The sequence below is a fragment of the Marmota monax genome, unplaced genomic scaffold, assembly GCF_021218885.2.
Source record: "Marmota monax isolate L192 unplaced genomic scaffold, Marmota_monax_Labrador192_F-V1.1 WCK01_AAM20220418_F8-fsc00108, whole genome shotgun sequence".
In the NCBI taxonomy this organism is placed as follows: Eukaryota; Metazoa; Chordata; class Mammalia; order Rodentia; family Sciuridae; genus Marmota; species Marmota monax.
Window position 1 is genome coordinate 1,468,718 of NW_026694593.1, and position 23,112 is coordinate 1,491,829.

Genomic DNA, 23,112 nt, shown 5'->3' on the forward strand with positions numbered 1-23,112 from the left:
GCTCAGGCTGGCCTTGAACTTGTGATCCTTCTGCCTCATACTTCCCAGTAGCTGGGATTAAGGTATGTATCACCACACTAGGTAATAGTTTGTTATCTTTAATTACTGAATATTATTCCATGATATTGTGCCACAGTTTGTTTAAGCATTTAAACAAATTTCCACTGAAGGACATCTGGGTTGTTTCCAGTTCTTAACTATCATGAAAAAAGTAGTTATGAACATTCATGTACATGATTTTGTGTGAAGAGAATCATAGATCCTTTAGGTTAATTTGATCTAGTTTAAGAACTGAATGAATTCAGAACTAAATTATGTCTACATTAATTGAAACTATGATCACTAAATATTTTTCAGAAACAGGCTGTATCAGCCAGGAGGCTGAGGAATGAAGATTGAAAGTTCAAAGTCAGTCTCAGAAACTTAGTGAGATCCTAAGCAAATCAGTGAGACACTGTTTCAAAATAAAAAATAAATAGGGCTGGGGATGTGGCTCAGTGGTTCTATCCCTGGTAACCCCCCCCCCCCCATCCCATTCCCAAAAAAGAAGCAGGATGTATGGTAAACAATTTGTAGTAATTATCTTACAACAATCCTATGAGGCAGATGTTATTATTATTATCCCCAGGTGAAAATAAGTATGAATAGAATATATAACTTCTCAAAGGTCGTTTTAGAATTGAAAGCTATACTTGAATATAAGACTTTCTTTCCCATTAGCCATGGTATATACTACACCATCAATCATCAATGTTTAATAATTTCTAGTGATGAGAAACAGTCCATGTAGTTTAAAAACTGAATATACTCTCACAATGAATGGTGAAATGTCTCCTTATAGCTTCCTTTTACTGTCAGTTTTTCTCTTGGATTTTATAAGTTATCTTCCAAATGACAACTTTTCAAATATTAAAGGTAGTTATGTCCTAATTTTTTCTGTTGCTGGGTAAATGTCTTCAGTTTCTTAACTTAAAGTAATAATTGTGTAATGTAAGTCCACTCTCTATATTATCTCAATACACTTGAGATATGATCTGTCCTTTCCTAATTATTACATTTCAGAGTGACTATTTGTAACTATCATACCACTGTTTCATGAGAACACATTTTACTAAAATCACCTCTTAAAAAACCCTCAAAACAGATCACTTACATGTAAAATAAAATTCTTAAATCACAGGTGAAATCTTCATGACCTTAAGTTATGCAATGGCTTCTTAAATATGACACCAAAAGCACAAGTGACAAAAGTAAAAATATACACTTAAATTTCATAAATATTAAAACATGTGCTTTACAATTCACAATAACCAAATTATGGTTCAAATTATCAACTTATATACCCATCAATAATGAATAGATTAAGAAAATGTGATATATATACACAATGAAGTTTTTTTCAGCTACAAAGAATAATGAAATTATGGCATTTGCTGGCAAATGAATGGAAATGGAGACCATCATGCTAAGTCAAATAAGCCAGTTTCAGAAAATCAAAGGTTGAATATCTTCTCTCTATGTGGAGGTTAGAACAAAATAAGAGAAAGGAGGAGGGGAGGAAGTGCTACCATAAAGATATTGGGATAATCAATACAGTAGAAGGAAATCAAGAGGGAGGGAGGAAGGACAGGAAAGGGGAAGAAATGTGGAATGATTTTTAAAAAAATCATGCTATATGCATATATAAACACACCACAGGGAATTACACTTTCCATGTAAGTAGAAAGAACCCATCAAAATAAATAAATAGATGAGTGAAAGGAAGATCAGTAGAGGAAGGAGAATGGGTTAAGTGAGGAGGGGAAGGAAAGCAGGGATCAGGAACTGAAATAAAATTCCATGAATGTACAATTTTGTTGAAATGAACTCAGTTAACATGTATAAACTATAATGCTTTAAAAACAACAAAAGTAGGGCTGGGATTGTGGCTTAGCAGTGGAACGCCTGCCTGGCACGGGCGGGACCCAGGTTCGATCCTTAGCACCACATAAAAATAAAGGCATTGTGTTGTGTCCATGTACACCTAAAAAATAAATATATTTTTTTAAAAAAGTCCTGTGCTTCAAAACATATCATCAAGAAAATGGAATAGGTGGGTGGGGGTTGTGGCTCAGCAGTAGAGTGCTCACCTAGAACATGTGAGGCCCTGGGCTCGATCCTTAGCACCACATAAAAATAAACAAATAAATGTATTGTGTCCAACTACAACTAAAAAATAAATATTAAAAAAAGAAAATGGAATAGGAGAAAATATTTGTAAATCACATATCTGACTAAGAACTTATATCTGTAATATAACTTCATACCCACTAGGATGGCTAAAATCAAAAGATCAGACAGTAACAAGTATTAGAGAGGATCTGGAAAAACATTTCTGACACCACATGTGTGGATCTTCCAAACCAAGCAATTCTCCAATTCTCTATGGACACCAATTAATTAGATGTTCTACTCATACTATTTACCCTCAGATCCTACCAGTTAATAGCTTTGTTCTGTAAGACTACCCCTCACTTCAGAAGACAATCACCTTTTACATTGCTGTTGGGATTACAAAATAGTGCCGCCACTTTGGAAAGTTCGGCAGTTTCTCAAAAGGTAAAAATGGAATTAACAGATGACCTTGCAAGTCCACTCTTTGTTATATAAGAGAAATGAAAATATGCATACACAAAACTTGTGCACAAATGCTCACAGGAGTGTCATATACATAATGGCCAGAAAGGGGAAACAACTCAAATGTCCATCAACTGATATAGCTGTGCAATGAAATGTTATTTGGCAATAACAAAAAATGGAGTTCTGATACATGTTGTGACATGGAAAAACCCTAAAAACAAAACAAAAAAAGAAAACAGTCAATAAAGAAGATATATAGTATGATTCCAATTATATGAAATGTCCAGAATTGGCTTATTAATCATATAATTGAGTAGTGGTTGCTAAAGTATTGGGGGGGGGGGAGAAATAAGGAGTGACTGCTGCCACAATTCTTCTGGGGTAATAAAAATGTTATAAGAGATGGGGATGTTGTTCATTGGTAGAACACTTGCCTAGCATGCACAAGGACTGGGTTCAATTCCTAGCACTGCATATGCACACACACTTGTGGGCGTACACACAAACAAAATCTAGGTAAAAATGTTCTAAAATTAGGTAGTGGGAATGGTTGAATACTTCTGTGAATATACTTAGAAAAGAGTGTATTTTAAGGTATGTTAATTATATCTTAATAAAGCTGTGATTTAAAAATGTTGCTAGTTAGCCATATTAAAATATATAACAGTAGTAGCAGTTAACATACACGGTTAATGTGCCAATGTAATATATATCTTACATATTAAAATTTTTTTTTAGTTGTAGACGAACAATGCCTTTATTTTTATTTATTTATTTGTATGCAGTGCTGAGGATCGAACCCAGTGCCTCACACATGCTAGGCAAGTGCTCACCACTGAGCTATAGCCCCAGCCCTTACATACTTTGTTACAGCATCCTCTGAAGCACTATTTTAGTGACTGCTGTATAAGGAGCCACACAGAACTCAAAAAGTTAAAACAATAACTATTTATTACTGTGTACAAGTTTATAGCTATAGGTTATCTGGTTAATTTTTTGGCCCTGGGTTGATTTGGTGATCTCTGTTGGACTGGTTTAGGGTGACTGATTTTGCTCCATACCATCTTTCAACCTTTAGCTGTGTGGCCTACACTTGTTCTCACAGCAGTGACAAATTAAAGGTCCAAGAGAGCTAAATGACTTATGGCCTCTTGAATTCTAGGCTCCAAATTTGTAGAGTAACACTTCTATTCTTCTATTGAAGCCCCTTTGCTAGGCCAACTCAGAAAAAAGACTGCCTCTTAATGGAAGGAACTACAAAATTACCAATTTTCTGACACAAAAAGCATAGTGCGACATAGAATACATAAACATGATAAAAGAAAAATTGTTTCCTCTACTTCCAAAATTTCTGACACCAAATGCATGGGTCTTCCAAACCAAGCAATTCTCCAATTTTCTGTGGACACCAATTAATTAGATGTTCTACTCACACTATTTACCTTCAGATCCCACCAGTTAATAGCTTTGTTCTGTAAGACTGCCCCTCACTTCAGAAGACAATCACAAGTAATGGGTTCCAAGGTTATCCATGCTTCTAACTGATTTGGCTACATACTAGGGATTCCCAGGACCCTTCTTCAAGTTTGATAATTTGCTAAAATGACTCAGAGAAATCAAGGGGAAAAAATACTTATGTTTATTGGTTTATTACAAAGGATATGATGAAATGTACAAATGAACAACTAGATTAAATATACAAGGATCCTATGTGCAAGAGCTTTTGTACCCCTGGAATGTAGTGTGCATTCCTGGCTTGTGAATACTTTTGCTAACCTGAAAGCTCCTACCCCTATTTGTTCAGATTTGTATAGAGGCTTCGTCATTAACTCAGTCTATAGCCCCATCTGGGAAACGGGTTTGAAAATTCTAATCATGGTTTGTTTTTTCTGGTGACCAGCCAACATCTGGAAACTATCCAGGAATTCAACAAAAGTCATCTCATTAAAACAAAAGATATTCCTACCATTCAAGAAATTCTAAGGAATTTAGGAACCAGCTCAAAGACCAGATACCGGAACAAAAATTGCTCCTGGCACCCCTCCCTATTACTTAGGATATTAGAAGAGTTTTAGAAACCGTGTCAGGAGCCAGGAGTAGTGACCAATATATGTATTCTTATTCTGTTTTATATGGAAACTGGACTCAAGAGCCCACATTCTGCATCACTGTACTGTATTTCCTCTAGGCAACTTCAATCCTTCATTTGTGCAGCTGTATGTTGAAAGTGATCTTAGTAAAGAAAGAATAATTGAGTTAATAAAATTCATTTAAATAATTATGAATCTTATTTCAGTTTGTTGAAAAATTTTTTAATAGAATTTTTATAAGTTTATGGTTTTGAACATTTATTTCTAAAGTTAATTAGACAACTAAAAGCTGTTCTGAGGGGCTGGCGATACAGCTTAGTGGTAGAGTGCTTGCCTAGCATGCATAAGGCTCTGAGTTCAATTCCTAATACTAAGGGGAAAAAAGCCATTTTGATAAAATTTTAAATCAGAAATTATGGAATGGTTGCAGTTTCCTACCCGTTTCAGCATCCAATAGAATTTGGCTTCTTTTTTGACAACACACTATTAAAAATTTTTTTTCTTCTTGGTGAATAATCACAAGGATTTATATACGCCCTGACCTATATACCTCCAGCCCCATAGACTTAAAAATCTTGAGCCACACAGACAGCTGTTAACCATTTGTAATTAGTTAAAAAAAAACTTTTTTTAGTTAAAAAAATTTAAACTAAGGCAGATGTGGTGACACAACCTTTAATCCCAGTCACTTGGGAGGCTGAGGCAGGAGGATCACAAATTCGAGGTCAGGCTAGACAATTTAGTGAGACCCTGACTCAAAATTAAAAGTGCTGGGGATGTAGCTAACTAGCAGAGCAACCCTGGGTTCAATCCCCAGTAACCACCCCCACCACAGAAATCATCCTTATAGATACAATTATCATATATTCATCATTTAGCTTCTCCAATGTTAACATCTAACATGATCATATACAATTATCAGAAATAAGAAATTAACATTGGGTAGCCAGGCTTAGTGACACATGCCTATAATCCCAGCAGTTTTGGAGGCTGAGGCAGGAGGATTGAGAGTTCAAAGCCACCTCTGGAATGGTGGCAAAAGTCTAAGCAACTTACTGACACCCTATCTCCAAAAACAAAACAAAACAAAAAAAAAAAAAATGCAAAATAGGGCTGGGGATGTGGCTCAGTGGTGTACCTGAGTGGTGTACCCCCCCAATTAAAAAAAAAATAGAGAAATTATATTGGTACAATACTATTAACTAAACCACAGGCTTTATTTGGAGTTTTCTCAGCTTTTGTGTTACAGACTTTAATCAAAGACCCCATATATGGTGATCTTTTTGTTTTTCTAAATCTACCACCAACATATTACTTACAAAAAAATTTGTGAAAACTATAAATTTGAAAAAATATATTCTTAATGAATTCATATAAGTCATTCATACAACTAATAAACAGAATAGAGTCTGCAGCATAGTCTAGATCAGTGGTTGAAAACTGTGGCCATATATTAGTTATACCCAGGTTTGGTTTAAAATTTCTGATGCTGAGATTGTATCTCAGACTAGATAAATCAGTCTCTGGGAGTGTGACCCAGGCATCAGTTTTTAAAGGTCCTTAGCTCATTTAGTGTACAGTCCTCACTGAGAACCTCTGGACAGGTATCAATGGTTAAGAGAATTTCAACCATTTAACTAATCCATAGTTTTTGGGTATGGTCAATCAATTAAACATTCACTATACATTTCTCCAAAAAACCATAGGGAGAGACAGTCAAGTACCTTACTTTCATGAATGAAGACATAATACAAGTAATTAGATTCCTTTTATCTGCCACTCTAGGAATTCTAACAAGAAAAATATATTAGTCTGTCATGACTTTTCTTCTACTGAAACCAGACCAATTTCCTCTGATAGTAATTTTAGAAATTAGTGGTTCTGAGCTAGGGTGATGTAGGTTTTCTCTCCCTAGAACATTTGGCAATGAATATCAAGGTACACTTCAGGTTATCAAAACTGGAGGATGGGAGGGGGTGTCCTACTGGCATCTAATGAGTAGAGGCCAGGGATGCTGCTAAACATTCTACAATGTACAAGAGAGTCCCTCACAACCAATAATGACCCAGTCCCAAATGTCAATAGTATTGAGGATTAGAACGACTGTTCTAAATCTTGAGTCCTATAGGAAAAATTTGGTCACAAGACTAATCTCATTGCTTTCATAACTTCAGGTAGAAAAAAAAACCAATTTGTAATATTGAATTTTCTAATCTTCAAAATATTTATTTCCCCAGGTTTGGATTCCTAGAGCAACATTAGGACTATAGAAGTAAAGGAGTTCTGAAACATAGTAATGATAAACTTCAACAGTGTAAACTTCAAGTTCTCAACTCTGTACCTCTAGGTGGTTTTGCTAGGAATGACACACATCTAGTTTATAATTTTGATAACAATGCAAATGATGATGTAAGCATACTATCTCTTCTAATATGTAAAGCAAGAAGGAAGGAAATACATGGGATTGGGATTGCTAAAGAATATTCTGGATATTCCTCAACAAACTGAATCTAGTGTTTAACTCCAGAGATCCCTAAACACTTTACAAAAAGCATATTAAGAATACACATGCCCAGGGTTAATATCTCAGAATTGTAGGGCTCACTGACATACCTAAACAATAGCAGCTCCATGAGACCTTGCTTCTAAATAAAATATAAAAACAGGCTGGGGATGTGGTTCAGTGGTTAAGCGCCTCTGGGTTCAATCTCCAGTACCAAACCCCCCCCCCCCCAAAACAAAAAAACAAACCAAAAACAAAAACCAAGCAAACAACAACAACAAAAAAAAAACAGTAAATGCAGGAATAGGGTATACCTCCTTTGACTTCTTTCTTCTAGTTTAAAGCATATGGGAAAAAAATTCCAAGGAATCCAAAAACATTAAGTAACTATGATAGCAACAGTTAACACTGAACATCTTTTATGTGCCAGTCACTGTTCTATGTGTTTAATATGAGTTAATTAATTTATCTTTACAACAATCCCACAGTGTAGGTGCTGTTATTATCTCCAATTTACAGATGAGGAGATGTGGGGCAATTGTAGCAGAATGATTACTGTTGGGATTTGAAACCTGGCTTTCCCATTTAACAGCTGTATAACCTTGACCAAGTTTTTTAAACTTTTGTATGTCTGCTTCTCCATTTATAAAATGAAGATTACGTTCAACGCACGAGCCGAGTGATCCACCGCTAAGAGTTAGTTTCTAAATATAGGATTCTTTTAAAGGTTTAGTGACTTATAAATTACAGTTTACAATTACTACTAAGTCTTTAAAATTTACATAGCTACCCAGTAAAATGTTAAGCCTTGAATCTAGGCAGTCTGGGGCAATATTTCTGCTTTGTAGGCAGTCATCTAAGTGATGAGTAAAGTCTTGGTATCCAAACAAAAACTTCAAAGTTCTTCCTTTGTTAAATGTAAAGTTATTTATATACTCTTATGCCTATAAAGTATTTACTCACAATTTATCATTATATACTCAACCCTATATAGTCAATTCTATTCTTTTAACATTTAAAATGTTACTTACAAAGTTAATATCAAAGAAGGTTTCCTGGGGCTGGCGTTGTGGCTCAACAGTAGAGCGCTTGCCTGGCATGTGTGAAGTACTGGGTTTGATCCTTAGTACCACATAAAAATAAGTAAATAAAATAAAGCTCTGTATCTATCTACAACTAAAAAACAAAAAAGTTTTCCTGTTTATCTATATTGCATTTAGACTCAGCAAGGAAGCACCATAAAATAAATATTTAATTACTTCTATCCTAATGGGCAAGTCTAAGCTAACACCACTGCAGTACAGCAGTATAAAAGCTCTGTTGTGGATTTGGGGACTTAGCCCAGTGGCCAAGCTTGCTTACTATGTTCAAGGCCAAAGAAAACAAAGCCCAGTTGCCTATTTACAGCTTGAGGACTGATGTCAGTAAGGAAATATTGGAAACCTAGGTAGCTATGCTGTCCATCACTTTGAAGAAATTTCAGTTAAACTTCATTTTAAATAAAAAATCCACAATCCAAGGCAGACTATTTTAGAGGTTATCCATGATTTGGCTACCATAACTTATTAGTTTCCCATTGTTCCTATAACAAATTACTACAAAGTTAGTGGTGTAAAACAACAAAATTTACTTTACTATAGTTCTGTTGTTCAGAAATTCAAAATGAAAGTGTATTAGGGTTGCATTCTTTCCCAGAGAGTATAGACAAGAGTCTTTTTTTCTTGCCTTTTCTAGCTTCTGGAGGCTGCTTGGCTCCTGACTCCCTTTTATTCTCAAAATCTGCAATGGCTGGTTCGGAGTTTCTCTCACATTATATCATTCTGCCAAGGGCTCTTCTGTCTCCCTCTTCTAGCTTTTATGGATTTGTAATTACAGCAGACCTAGCTGGGTAATCCAGGATAATCTCCTTAATTTAAGATCATCTAATTAGCAACCTTAATTCCATCTGTATCCTGATTTCCCTCCTGTCATGTAATCTAGTTCTAGGGAACTAGATTTATATCACAGGTTCCAGGGATTTGTATGTGGACACATCTGAGGAAACTATTATCTGTTTCTCTATCTTTGTAGGTTCAAATAATCCAAGGTTAATTCATTCTGTGACGCCATTTTATTGTGCATTTAAGATGTATTTTAGTCTCTGAAAGACTCTGAGATCTGTAGTCATACTTAGCTGACAATTCATGAATCAGTATAATAACTGAAAGCTACTGATCCAGAGACTATAGCTTTTTTTTTTTTTAATATACAGGTGATACCATTATTATTATTATTATTATTATTTTCTCTGTAGTAAGTGCAATTATGCTGTTGACAAGAAATTTTGCATGAAGGCAATGAGGTATGGTGAAAAAGTCAGGTTTTTAAGAGACAGGCCTAAAGACCAAATTACTTGATTTCTGTGAGCCTCAGGCTTCTCATCGCTGAGGACAGGATTATCTATCTCAAAGGTTGTTTATTATAAGGATTAAACAGGAAATATGTTCTCTTGGCATGACATTCCAACAACATTAGCTCTCTCATTCTCTTCTGGTATTTTAATTAAAAAAAAAAAATATTGGTCTGGGGATGTGGCTCAAGTGGTAGCATGCTCGCCTGGCATGAGTGGGGCCTGGGTTCGATCCTCAGCACCACATACAAACAAAGATGTTGTGTCCGCCGAGAACTGAAAAATAAATATTAAAAAAATTCTCTCTCTCTCTCTCTCCCCCTCTCTTAAAAAAAAATTAAAAAAAATATTTTCTTAGTTATACATGGGCACAATATCTTTATTTTGTTTATTTATTTTTATGTGGTGCTGAGGATCGAACCCAGGGTCTCACATGTGCAAGGCTAGCGCTCTACTACTGAGCCACAACCCCAGCCCCTGGTATTTTAATTTTTAACTTTCATTTTAATATTTCCATGACTTGTTTTGCAACAGAGTATAAACAGTATGCAAAGAAATGTAAGACACAGTCTTTGCTTTCAACTAAAGTTGTCAGTAGCACAATACATTTGAATACATGAAATAAAGAAAGATGAGTTAAGCCTAGGTGGGCTCCATGAATCAGCTGGGATTTGTCTAGGAAAAATATATAATTAAGTAATTAAGGCTGCTTTCTCCTTAATTTTAAAAAGAACAAAATAAGTAAACAAAATCTTATCCATATATTGTTAAGGGAGAAAATTTAAGGCTATTTGAATTTTAGAGCTTGAATGGGCCTTTGAGATCAATCTAGCAGGGATTTTCAAATTATTCCCTGGATCTCTCCACAAATGTAAAAGGAAGGAAACCCCCTAATTTATTTTGCTTTGAGTAAAACCAAAAAATACTAAACTTTGGAATTACATATAGATTTTTAGTCAAATCAGTCTCCTGAATTCAATCATTAAAATGTCAGTGCAATTTTGATAAACAAGTAATCGGTAGCCATAGAATCCTACAGGCTTGTTTTACATTATTTTATTAACTATTTGGAAGGATATAACACAAACTACCAATTGCTCTCACAAACTTTATCAACAGCCCTATAAAAGATAACATAATAATACTCTGCACTTCCCCGGTGCCTAGGAGCTAATTGTATTTTACATATATTAGCTCACTATTTTATAGACCAACCCTGAAGGTACATTTGGAGTTAAGCTAATTTTATGTTCAGTTTTCGATAACAAAAATAATAACTTCCTGGGGGCCACATAAAACATGGAAGCTCATGTCCAGAACTGAATCAGAAACAGCTTCTTCTTTCTTTTTTAATATTTTTTAGTTATTGATGGACCTTTATTTTATTTGTATGTGGTGCTGATAATTGAACCCTGCCTCATGCGTGCTAGGCAAGCGCACTACCACTGAGCCACAACCTCAGCCCCCAGAAACAGCAGCTTTATCCTTTAATATCAGGCTATCGAACGGATCTGAAGATGCACAATTTCTGAGGAGGACGTATAAGGCACAATAACGTAGCGTATATGTAGTTACGTGAAATTCGAGAAATCTAAACTGGGTTAAGAACATCAACAACAAACAGACCCTCGCGCCAGATCTTCTCGAACTCCAGGTAGGCAACACAGAGCTGGAGAGGAAGCCCCTTCCAGGAAGGGCGCCGGCCCTACTGGTCTCACTCCCTACCTCATGGAGGTTTGGAATTTGCCTAAACCCCTTGCGCGGGTGCATTGCCTCACCGTGAATCGAAGATCAGTTCCCCTCACGCGGTGACTGCTACTCACTACCAGCAACCGAAGCGCTCGTCCCGCAACTGCAAAGAAACCTCAGGTCGTATGGCAGGAAGCTACTCAATGCGCAGCCGTCGCGGCCTCCAACCACTGGTCAGCAGAGGGGCGCTAGGCCGCCTCCGACCCGCTCACCATGGCCAGCAGAAGTAAGTGATCAGCAAGCCTCGGCGCCGCAGCGAGGAGCCCAGGGAAGTGGGTAGTTTCGTAGGTCATTGCCATCCTCTCGGATAATCTTAAGAGCAACCTCTACTTGCCTTTCCCTGTCCTTTTCTCCCCCGTCCTTGCAGTTAAGAATGGAACAGTCCCGCGGGGGGGATTGTGGGAGGCGCACGCGCGAGGGGTGGAGGGTGGGGGGGGCCGGAGGCGGCGGCGGCGGCGGCGGCCGTGGCGGCGGTTGGTGGCCGTGGGGGCGGGGAAGGGGGGGGAGGAAAGAAGAGGAGGTGGAGGAGGAGGAGGCCTGGGCTCGCGCCGCCGAAGGTACGCGTGAGGGCCTGCGCCACAGCCGGCTTGACAGGGGCCAGGGGTTGTGGGGGACCGCGCGAGAAGGCGCCCCTGAGCGAGCGCGTAAGGGCTGGCAGGCGTGCGGGGCGGCCGAGGTGGTGGTTGGTGGGAGCAGCGAACGACGAGACCAGATACACTCATACGCGTGCCGACGGGCGTGCGCGCTCGGCGGCCGGAGTCAGGTTGGGGGGAGCGGTGGGGAGAGCGCGAGGAAGGAGGAGTGGGAGGCGGGGGGGGGGCACGAGGCGCCCTTCGCCTGCTCCCTCCTGAGGAGCTGCCGCCGCCGCCGCCGCTCTGCCGCTGCCGCCGCTCCCGCCGCCATTTTGGGTTCGCTTTGCGGAGGGGGAGACGATCCCCTTCTCGTTGCGGGACCCGCCTCCCCTCAGTTTTCCTCCTTTCGCCCTACGCCTTTTCCTTCTCCTCTTTCGCATTTCCGCCACTCCGCTTACCCTCTGACCGCCTCCTGACAAGCAGGAGAGATCCGCTGTGGACTAAGGGAAGCGGAGGCGCCTGGCGGCCACCCCCTCTTCCCCACTTCCCTGCACTCTCATCGTTCTCGGCCTCGGCCTCTGACACGGTGAGTAGAACGGTTTGGGCAGGCCTCTGGGCCTAAGCACTCTCTCGGCGGCTCCGTCCTGGGTTTCCTGGGATCTACTGTCATCTCCCGGACCTGGATCTCCAGGAGAGCGGTAGTAGGGATGGGGGAGGGGAGAGGAGGGCAGGGGATCCTGAGCCTACCGGGAAGTCCCTCCAGGCGGGGGTGAAGGGGTGTCCCTGACAGGCGGGCTCCCGACTTGAGGGAGGGGGCGGGAAAGTAAGCCAGTGGAGGCGGAGCCGCCCGTGCCCCTGACAGGTTTGTGTGGATAAGCACGGTTGGAGCATCTCCCGAAGTCCCGTTTGTGCTTGTTTAAGGGACATGATCTTCAGAGGCAGTTTACCTGTATGGGAAGGTCTGGGGTGTCCCTGACACGCCGAGCTGTATGTAGGAACGACAGAACGGTCCCACTGTTAGAAGTTTAGTAAATGTCACTGGTTAGTTTGTACATGGAAAGAGATGTTTTTGGTTCAGAAGACAGATGGTCTGTTGGTGTATAGCGGCTGTGTTTGTGTGTGTACGCGAGGATGGAAAGTGCTCCGGAAGAGTTTGCTTGTGTTTCTGAAAGTGTAATGGAGTTCCCCTTATAAGTTAGCTTATTTTAAAAATAAATGTTGGGATGTTCTTGCAGGTTGATAAGTGTGTGTGTTAGAGATGGGGAGCACGTAATTACCTGTCGGGAAAGAATAGTTATGGCATTATTCTAGACAATAAAGCGCATTTGTGTGGGGTCAGAGGGGGGGAGAAACTTGGTATGGCCAGTTGTGGTCTTAGGAATAGTTTGTGCCTTTTAATGATTGATTGGTAGGTACTAGGTATTGAAGCCAGGGGCGCTCTACCACTGAGCCCCATCCCCAACCCTATTTTATTTCTCATTTTGAGATGGTTTCGCAAAGTTACCTGGACAGGCCTCGAACTTGTGATCCTTCTGCCTCAGCCCCCTGAGTCGCTGGGATTACAGGCCTGCAACAATTCGCCAGGTTAGTTTGTGCCTTTGAATGAATTGTGTAAATGTAAACATCTTTAACAGAATTATTAGTCTAAGACTGTAAGGATGGGTGACCTTTTTTGTTGATGTGGGTTTATAGTAGCACTTTATATTAGTATAAGGAGTTTACATTTAGAATGATTTTTCATTTTATTTGTCATTCTAAATTTCTGTAAAAATGGTGGAATAAATATTTTCTCCCATTTTACAAAAAAGGAAATTGAGGCATAAAGGTAAGCTTTCCAAGGTCACTTGATAAATTGGTGACAAAGTTGGGACTATAACTCAGATTTTTGACTACTAATCCAATAATATATTCACTATATTATAATTCATCTAGAGATCTTTCTTGGCAAATATGAGTATATTGGGAAAATAGGGGAATCTGTGACTGGTTGGATAGGCCAATAGTGTCAAACCACATATATGAAATATATGTTTTCCTTGCCAGCCTGACCTGTATAAAATGGGTATCCATGACTATATTGTTTTGTGTTTATGGAGAAAGCAGAGCATTTCTGATACTTCAGAGTGTATGTTTGAGGGAAGGATGGCTTTCACAGCCTAACATGTACCAGAACAGCTTCAGGGGTGCTGACAATTTAACTTTGTTTTTTGGTACTGGGGATTAAACCTTGCAGCAAGTGCTCTGCCACTGAGCTTTACCCTCAACCAGACAGTTTATCCTCTTTCATTCATTCAACAAATATTTATTGAGTTTATTCAATAAATGGTTTCTGCCTTTCAGTGAGAATAATGAAGATGCCATTGTTGAAATAGCTTGTATGCATATGAGGGTAGTTGTCTTGACAGTCATATACACTGAGTTGAATGAGCAGACAAGTCAGTGTGGAATTGAAAGTAGAAAATTTTTAAAAGTCTATTCAGAGCTATATTGCAAACCCGTAACCCCAGCTACCCGGGAGACTGAGGCAGAAGGATTGCAAGTTAAGAGTCCAACCTAGGCAATTTAACAAAACCCTATCTCAAAAAATAAAAAGGACTGGAATGTAGCTCAATATAGAGCATTTACTGAACATGTCCCAGTACCTCAACAAACAAACAAAAAACTATTTAGTTTGGAGGTAATTTAGGTCTTCTAGACAATTTAATATGGAAGAGTATGGAGTATGTAAAATCCAGGGCATCCAGTTTGTAGTAGAGTGTGCCTTTGGCATTTTCTTTTGGCATTTATGAGTAAACTGTTTTTGGGAGTTGGAATTTGTTGATATATGTACTTCTGGATATTGGAACTTCTTGGCTGGGTTGAAAGAATTCTTCGAAAGACTAATTTCATAGTAAGGATCCCCTCTGTGAATAAGAGGGAAGATTGCTTGAACTATGTCAAATGAATTGTGTTCCTTTGAAATGCATTGATATACTAGATTAGTGGTTCTTAATTTTTTTGGGGGGTCACATGTACTTCTGAGCATCTGATGAAAAACCTCACAATTGAAAAAGAGCATAAACCGCAGTCACAAATTATGCATAGTAATTTCTATAATTTAAACTGTAATGAAATAAAACTAAGTTATATTTCAGGTCTTGTTTGAATCCCCCTGCCACCACACTTTTTTAAAAAGTTTTGTTAAGCAGTACAGTGTTGGTATGAGTTTAAGGTGAAAGATTCTGTGGTAATATTTGAGCAGAATGGAGAGAATTTCAGGCTGTTTTTGTAAGAGAAACGCGTAACTGACGTCTGAGAAAGTAGGGGAGGGGAAGTGAATTAATCATGTATAATGATTACTAATTGAACATTGTAAGAGCATAAAGATCTTCAAAGAAGATTGGAGGTAATACAAATCTCAAACAAGTAGACATTTTATCTAACTTAATGATAATAAAGGGTAGGATGTTAAAGGGCAATCACTTTTTAAGCCTCGATTTAGAGATTTAAGTTAATTTTATTTGTGTGTATGTATGTGATTGATTTTAAGGGAAGAACGTTAGATAACTGTAGAATGAAGACAGGATTTTTTTTTTTTTTACTCTATTAAACATTTCTTCTTCAGTTTTGATATTAGTTAAAAATAAATTGAAATAATGTAGACCACTTAATGTGATGTAATGCATTTTTAAAACATTGTTACTTGGAAAAAGAAAAGAAAATTACACTAACAAGTGTATTGTCCAGAACTAATGAGTTATTAAGAGTCTTTAGTTATGGCAAAATCCAAACAAAAACAAGAAATTCCTTCTACTTGTGCACTTATTTATGTGTTCATTTATTCAGTCAACTTAAAGTTTTTCCAGTGCTTCCTTGATGCCCATTTCTGCTTAGTGGTAGAGAAAAGATGTTTAAAAAAAAAAAATTTTTTTTTTTTTTTGGTCTCTCAAGAGTTCCCAGTCTAGAAAGAGGAACATTTTAACTAACATTACAATACAGTGTAATCATTTGTTCACAGTGGAAAGAAGAGAAAGTTATTAAATCTGAGGGGAGAAAGGAAAGGTTAAAATAGCTTCCTACAAATGGAAAGATTCAGAGTTTAAAGGATAAATGAGTTATTCAGTAAGGCTCAAAGAGGGTAGTCTAAGTAGACGAAGAAATCTGCGAGGGTATAAAAATGAATGTAACATAACAGATGAGTTTGATATGATTTGGATCAGTAGTATATTTTCAGTTCAATTTTATGATTTCCTGTATCTTTGTACTGATAAAGATGAAAGATGTTCAGCATATTTCACTCATACAAAAATAGTATATTGTTACAGCTAAAGATAATTTCTAGCAAAGATTAAAATTAAGAAAATATTTAGTTTCACTCTGGAAATTTTTACTGGAATATGCCCCACTTCCTCAGCATGTTAGTTAATCCAGCTTTGATTTTAATAGGTATCTAGTTAAATTGAAAATATATGAAATATGGCATATTTCCCCTTCATTTGTTGAGAATCCCAGATAGTGATTAAGATTATGGATTCTGAAATCAGATTGACTAAGCTTAAATCTCAATTTTGCTAATTTATTGACTGTATAATATTGAGCAAAGTCTTGTGGTCTTTGATTTCCCTGACTGTAAAATGATGGTAATGATTATAATACTTATAGCATAGAGTTGTTGAAAGATTATGTGGGCAAATGGTTTAAAGTGCTTTGTATAATGTATGTCATGTACCCTTAGAGCATAATACATATATGCTATTTTAGTTATTTCTCTTGTTTCCTAAAAAGAGAATTTATCAAAGCTGATTACCTCCTTAGTATTTATTTTCTGTTGGTAGTAAGAATATGTAAATACGTTTATGAAAGTATATATAAACAACCTCCTAATGTATATATACTTTTTTAAATTCTCAGTTTTTAGTGTACTTTTAAATCTTATTTTCCTTACTTATAAATTCTAATTTTATATTTTTCTCACTTAACTCCAGCCTAGACTTTGTGTGGCTTCTATTTACTTTTTTTACCTGCTGATCAAATCAAGTATTTGTTTTGAAAGTGTACAGGAATGTATCTTGCTGTGTAAATTTCATGGGTGGAAAACCTGAAGCCTTTGAACTAAATTGGGTTGGTTTTGACAGTTCTCTTTTTAAAGATTATAAGTGCTTTCCTTTATTTATTTATTTTTTTAAAGAGTCAATGTATTATTCTTTAAAGAAGATGTTATTCTTCTTCTAAAGCAGAATCCCTCTTTTAAAAAAAATATATATTTTTTAAAATATATTTTTTAGGTGTTGACAGACCTTTATTTTATTTATTACCTGCAGTGCTGAGAACCGAATCCAGTACCTCACACATGCCAGGCAAGTGTGCTGCTGCTCAGCTCCAGCCTCAGAATGCATCTTTTTCATTAAAAAATCACCTCATTTGATTCAGCAACAAGACCAACATGTATTTATTGATTGCTTATTATGTTCCAGAGTCAATTGCAGGCTGATGAAGCAAATAAGGTTGCCTGCTCTATTTTAGGAACTTCATAATTTGTGCATTTTATTTAATTCCCTTTTCCACTGCTGTAATCTGCTGCTTATGATTGTATTATATGTGATTCAAGCAGTAGATTTGGATTCCTGAAGGAATGTCCTGGGATATGGTTGTTTTTATGCTAGAACAGATCAATTTTGGCATGAACATCTCTTCCTGTTAGAGGAATACTTACTAGGTGCCTATGTTTAGTCCGGTAGTTCATTGGACAGTTATTCTTTTGGGGTATAGTGGTTTATGTCTTCTTTTCAAATAAAAACTAGCATTTTGCCTCCTGTGCCTGTGACAGAAGGAACATTCATTCATTCAGTAAGTATTGATTGTGTAATTACATTGTGCCAAGTGCTGTTAATCCTAGGGAATCCAACAGTGAATAAAACATTAAAATCACTGTCCTCATGGTTGTTGCTTTCTAATGAGTAAGAGATGTTAAATAAATGCATATTATATCATAGCAATTTATTGATAAGTGTTACATAAATGTAAGAAGGTAAAGATATGTTAGGTGATTAAGGAAAGTATCTGAGCACTTGATATTTGGGCAGATATAAAGTGATATGTATGAAGGACCCCAAACAACTCTTGTGGCATAAGTTCTAAGACAGCAGTGAAAGGTCTGGGATTGTGGCTCAATGATAAAGTGCTTCCCTAGCATGCATGAGGCACTGGGTTCGATTCTTAGCACTGCATATAAATAAATAAAGGCCCATTGACAACTAAAAAGTACACACACACACACACCAAAAAAAAAAAAAAAAAAACCCAAAGAATAGAAAAGGACTGAAATGATAGGAAATAGGTAAAATAGGTAGCCAGAGTCTAGATAATATAGGATTTAAGTACTTGCATAGGTGTTTAGTTTTTTTATTCTAGTTTGTTTTGTTCATTTGTTTTTGGAGACGAGTCTCCCTACATTTGTTGCCAGATTGGTCTCAAACTCATGAACTCAACTACTTAAGTGATCCTCTTGAGTAGTTGGAACTTAAGGCATATGCTACTTTGCCTGGCTAATGGGATGCTCTTGGGAGATTTTGAGCAGGAAAATAAGTGACTTGATCTACTATATAAACTTTTAGAAACGAGAGTGTCGCAACCAGGGTGTCTAGTTTGGAGGCTTTTGTGATTGTTGAGGCAAAAGATGAATTGTTGAGGCAAAAGTGAACCTAGAATGTTGTTTAGTGAGATGGATTTGGGAAATGTTTTGAAAGTAGTAGAGATGATAATTTGTTGATGGATGTGGGGTTTGAGTAAGACAGGCCTTACTCAGGGCCTGAGCAGTTGGATACCATTTAGAGATACTGGTAGAAGCAAGTTGTGGGGAATGCCGAAATTAAAAATTTGGTTGAATATTCCAAGATTTCTATTAAGCATTTAGGAATGAGCTACTGAGTAGGCAGTTGAGATACTGGGTAGTAATTGGATGTACAGGTCTTTAAGTCAGGGCAAATATAAATTTGGGTGTTTAGTGTAGTAACGCTATTTAGAGCCATGAGACTTGATGATTACCTGGAGAGTGAGTATAGATTGGGTTCAAGAGATGAAGTTCTTAAAACTGAGTTGTGGGGTGTTCTTAACACTTGAAGAATCTTACCAAGCCTACTAAGACTAGAAGAGAATCTTGATAATTTTAGGAGTAATACCTTCCTGGCTAAGAAAACTTAATACATAGTCAAGATGTAGATATAGAGACAAAAATAAAATGGAGACAGAAGTAAAATATATGTCAAATAGCTTTGTGACTCAGCAATCAAAACACTTTTTTTTTTTTCTTTTAATGTGAAATCAAGAACCTGAGTGGCCAGGTACAGTGGTGCACACCTGTAATCCCAGCAGCTCTGGAGGCTGAGGCAAGAGGATAAAGTTCAAAGCCAGCCTCAGCAAAAAGCAAGGCACTAAGCAACTCAGTGAGATCGTGTCCTTCAATAAAATACAAAAAAAAAAGGACTGGGGATGTGGCTCAGTGGTCATGTACCCTTTTTTGGTACCCTTGTACCAAAAAGAAAGAAAGAACCTGAGTGAATAATCTCTGCTTGATTACTCTGAGAAAGTGGTGAGAGTGGTTGGTTCATATCTTCCTGTAAATCCATTGTGGAGGTCCCCATGACATAAAAGAGATAAATACAAGTTTATAAAATAGTGAATGAGATATCAAAGCATATGAAACTCTTTACCCATGAACACAAGAACTATTTTTGGTTTTGAAAATGTATAGATCAAGCTGCCTCCTAATTTCTTAGCCCATCATTTAGATTTAAAGAATTCAGTTTTCATATATGGACCTATGTGTTAACACATATAATATCTAGGATACCTTTATAAGATCAAATACTTATAAATGTTAGGGGCTTAGTATAGTTTATAGGTTGACTACATATTTCAGGACACATTTTCTCATTGTGAATAAGTATCTGTTTAAATGTATTTAAGGTATTAGAAATTAAAAGGAATAGAAATAACAATTAAACGTGGTCACAGCAGATAGATCATTTGTTGTTGATAATTTAAAAACCCATTAGAAGCTGGGCACAGTGCTTGTATTTATAATCCCATTTATTCTGAAGGCTGGTCCTGGAGGATCACAAGTTCAAGGCTAGCCTGGGCAATTTAGCAAGAAAGACTGTCTCAAATTAAAATAAGGACTGGATATGTGACTCATTTATAGCACACCCTTGGGTTCAATCCCCAGTACTGCAAAAATAAAAAAAGCCTATCAGAGATCTTCTTAACAGAGGATCTCTTGTTTAGTACACTACCTCATATTTGCCATTTCACCTCCACTTTTAGGAAAAAAAAGGGGCCATCTGATGAATTGGCACTATGTGTGAGTCTGGCGGTTTTGAACCCTGTCAGTTCAGGAAAAGAAATTAATCTAGAACATTGAGGGGAAACATTTCTGGTAACAATGTATTTTCCAGTGTTTATCTCACTTCTTGTTATTTTATAGAACTCAGGGAATTAGGATCTGTATCACATATGATTTCTTTTTCTCAAGTCAGAGTTAAAACTATCAGTTGGGTACTTTAGAGAACTAGTTCTCTTCCAAGTAAATGAAGAGAAACTTTTGTACCCTTTCCCAGGTATCCTTAAATAACACTACCAAAAAATTTCTGAATAGTTTGGAGGCAGTTGGCTTAAGTAGAACTGAGATTTGGTTAAGGGTTGGGGTTGTGGTTTAGCGGTACAGCGCTCGCCTAGCACTTGCAAGGCCCTGGGTTTGATCCTCAGCGCCTCAGCACCACATAAAAATAAATAAATAAAATAAAGGTATTGCATCCAACTACAAAAACAAATATTTATTTTAAAAAAGCGGAGTTGGCTAAGACAGTATTTAAGGTTCAGATAATCTCCAGAAATATTTCTAGATGAATCTGCTCCATGAAAGTTCAGAAACTCTTCATTGAGACTTATAACTAGGTGATTTTAAAAGGCCATTTCCTTGTTTTTGTTCTGAGTGTTCCATTTTAAGGCCACTTTAGAAGCTGGCCTTAAAGACAAAAGATATTAACTCTACTTTTGATGTAGTGATGGGTAGTCATGGATCTCATTAGGAATATGATAAAACCTTTGTACCCTTTCCCAGAAAGTAAACACTTGCACAATTTTTTTTTTTTTTTTTTTTTTGGTATATAATTTAAGGAGATTCACTGGCACATTTGGTTATAGGCCAACATTCTTTGTTTCACAACTACTTCATGCAAGTTATGGAAAGACAGTTGCATCTGTTCTTCAACAGATAACTGCTCTTAAAAAAGGAATGAATTCATGTAAGGAAGGTTAGTAGTTAGAGGAGGTTTAAACATCTTTTCTGGATTGTTATCTGACTTTTCCGTTTGCCGTTATGGTAAATCAGTAATTTTTGGAGAATTATCAGTTAAAGCAACAACTCAATTCCGTCCCCCATAGAATGGCAGGTAGTTGAGAGTATAAGGGAAGTAATTATTCTCCAGAATTGGTAAAGTGGCAGCAAAGTGATCATCATTCATCTGAATCCTACTCTTACTGGCTTCCTGCCTATAGTTGCCTGTCCTCCTTAGCTTATACTCCATACATTTCTGTAAATGTTTTTTCTAAATCCAAACCTAGATCCCATTATAGGGATCAGACTCCTTAGCAAAGCTCTATGAGATCCTGCCTACTCTTTGGCCTTATGTCTCTGTATTCCAGACAGGATTCATTTATATATGCACAACTTGCATATTGCTCCTAGATATCTGTCTGCAAAGGGAACACACTTACCCATCTTCAGAGACAAAATTCAGGATGATGCTGTGAAGTCTTAGCTGGTCATTTCCCCTCTTTTGATGAACATTATGCACTAATTTCTCTCGAACATGTACCTATGAGATTGCTGGTCCACGGGGTAAGCTTATTTATTTATATCAAAAAAGAGTTGGATTTATTCAAGTGAGTAGGAGAAACAAGGGCAAGAGGATACCCAGTAGGAGTTGTCTGTTTTTATCTTTAATAGATACTGCCAGTTTTCAAATTGATTGTATGACTTTATAACCAGGAATGTATAGGTATTCTTTTACATTACTTAACAACATTTGATGGTGTAATTTTTTTTCATAATAGACATTCTTGTGGGTGATCACTGTAGTGTCGATTTAGATTTCCCTGAGGACTGGTGATTTGGAGCATCTTTTTTTTTTTTTTTATTCTGGGGATTGAACTCAGCACTCAACTACTGAGCCACACCCCCAGTCCTATTTTGTATTTTTTATTTAGAGACAGGGACTCACTGAGTTGCTTAGTGCCTTGCTTTTTGCTGGGGCTGGCTTTGAACCCAAGATTCTCCTGTCTGAGCCTCCCAAGCTGCTGAGATTACAGGCATGCGCCACCACCGCACCCAGCTTGGAGCATCATTTTTGAACTTCAGACATCCTTTTGGGGAGTACCTGCTCTTAATATATATTCTGAAAGCAGTTCCTTCTTCAGGTGTATGCATTGTATATGTCATCATCCAGTGTGTGGCTTGCCTTTTCATTCTTGATGATGGAGCCTTTTAATGATGTCTTTTTTTTTTTTTTTAATTCACCTTGTCTTTTTTTTTTCTTCTCTTTTTTGTGATGAAGGGGATGGAAAACAAGGGTACTGTACACAGCTACAGATACAGCTCTTTTTATTTTTTATTTGAGACAAGGTCTAGATAAGTTGATAAGGCGGCTCGAACTTGTGATCCTCCTGCCTTAGCTTCCTGATATGCTGGGATAATAGATGCCACTGTGTCTGACATTGCCATTTTTTTTTCCTAAATAGAATGGTTTTTAAAAGTTTGTCTAGGGCTGGTCTTGTGGCTCAGTGGTAAAGTGCTTGCCTAGCATGTGTGAGGCACTGGGTTCGATTCTCAGCACTGCATGTAAATAAATAAATAAAGGTCCATCAACAACTAATAAAAAATATGTAAGTGTGTCCAGAAGTATTTGGATTATTTTTCCCAATTTCATATAAATATAAGCAAAACAAAATTTTGAAAGGTACATGTATGATAGTTTTAATGGATTTTTAATTATAAAACTAATAAATTTTGTAATATGAAAATTTATATACATTTATCTTTCAAAGGTTTCTCCGTCAAGTAACCAATATTTATATAATCATCCATACTTTTTTTCCTGTGTGAGTGCAATCCATTTGGGTTTTTCCTATTCCATAAATATGAGACCATGCTTT

At 37.3% G+C, this 23,112-nt stretch overlaps 2 protein-coding genes across 7 annotated transcripts in view; one reads left to right on the plus strand and one right to left on the minus strand.

Annotated features, from left to right (window-relative positions):
• The window catches only part of Dap3 (death associated protein 3), a 35,217-nt gene extending 22,580 nt beyond the window's left edge, over positions 1-12,637 (minus strand). Inside the window, exon 1 of one of the 3 annotated variants that reach the window (XM_046421557.2) lies at positions 12,381-12,637. The gene's annotated coding sequence lies outside the window, so the exon portion shown is untranslated. Of the gene's footprint in view, positions 1-11,379; positions 11,531-12,380 lie in introns of those variants that run through there. The other 2 variants (XM_046421556.2, XM_058571919.1) reach the window with 2 other exon arrangements.
• Ash1l (ASH1 like histone lysine methyltransferase) overlaps positions 11,849-23,112 on the plus strand; it is a 174,505-nt gene continuing 163,241 nt past the window's right edge. For 2 of the 4 annotated variants that reach the window (XM_058571916.1, XM_046421555.2), the window contains exon 1: positions 12,187-12,508. The gene's annotated coding sequence lies outside the window, so the exon portion shown is untranslated. Of the gene's footprint in view, positions 11,908-12,186; positions 12,509-23,112 lie in introns of those variants that run through there. The other 2 variants (XM_046421554.2, XM_046421552.2) reach the window with 2 other exon arrangements.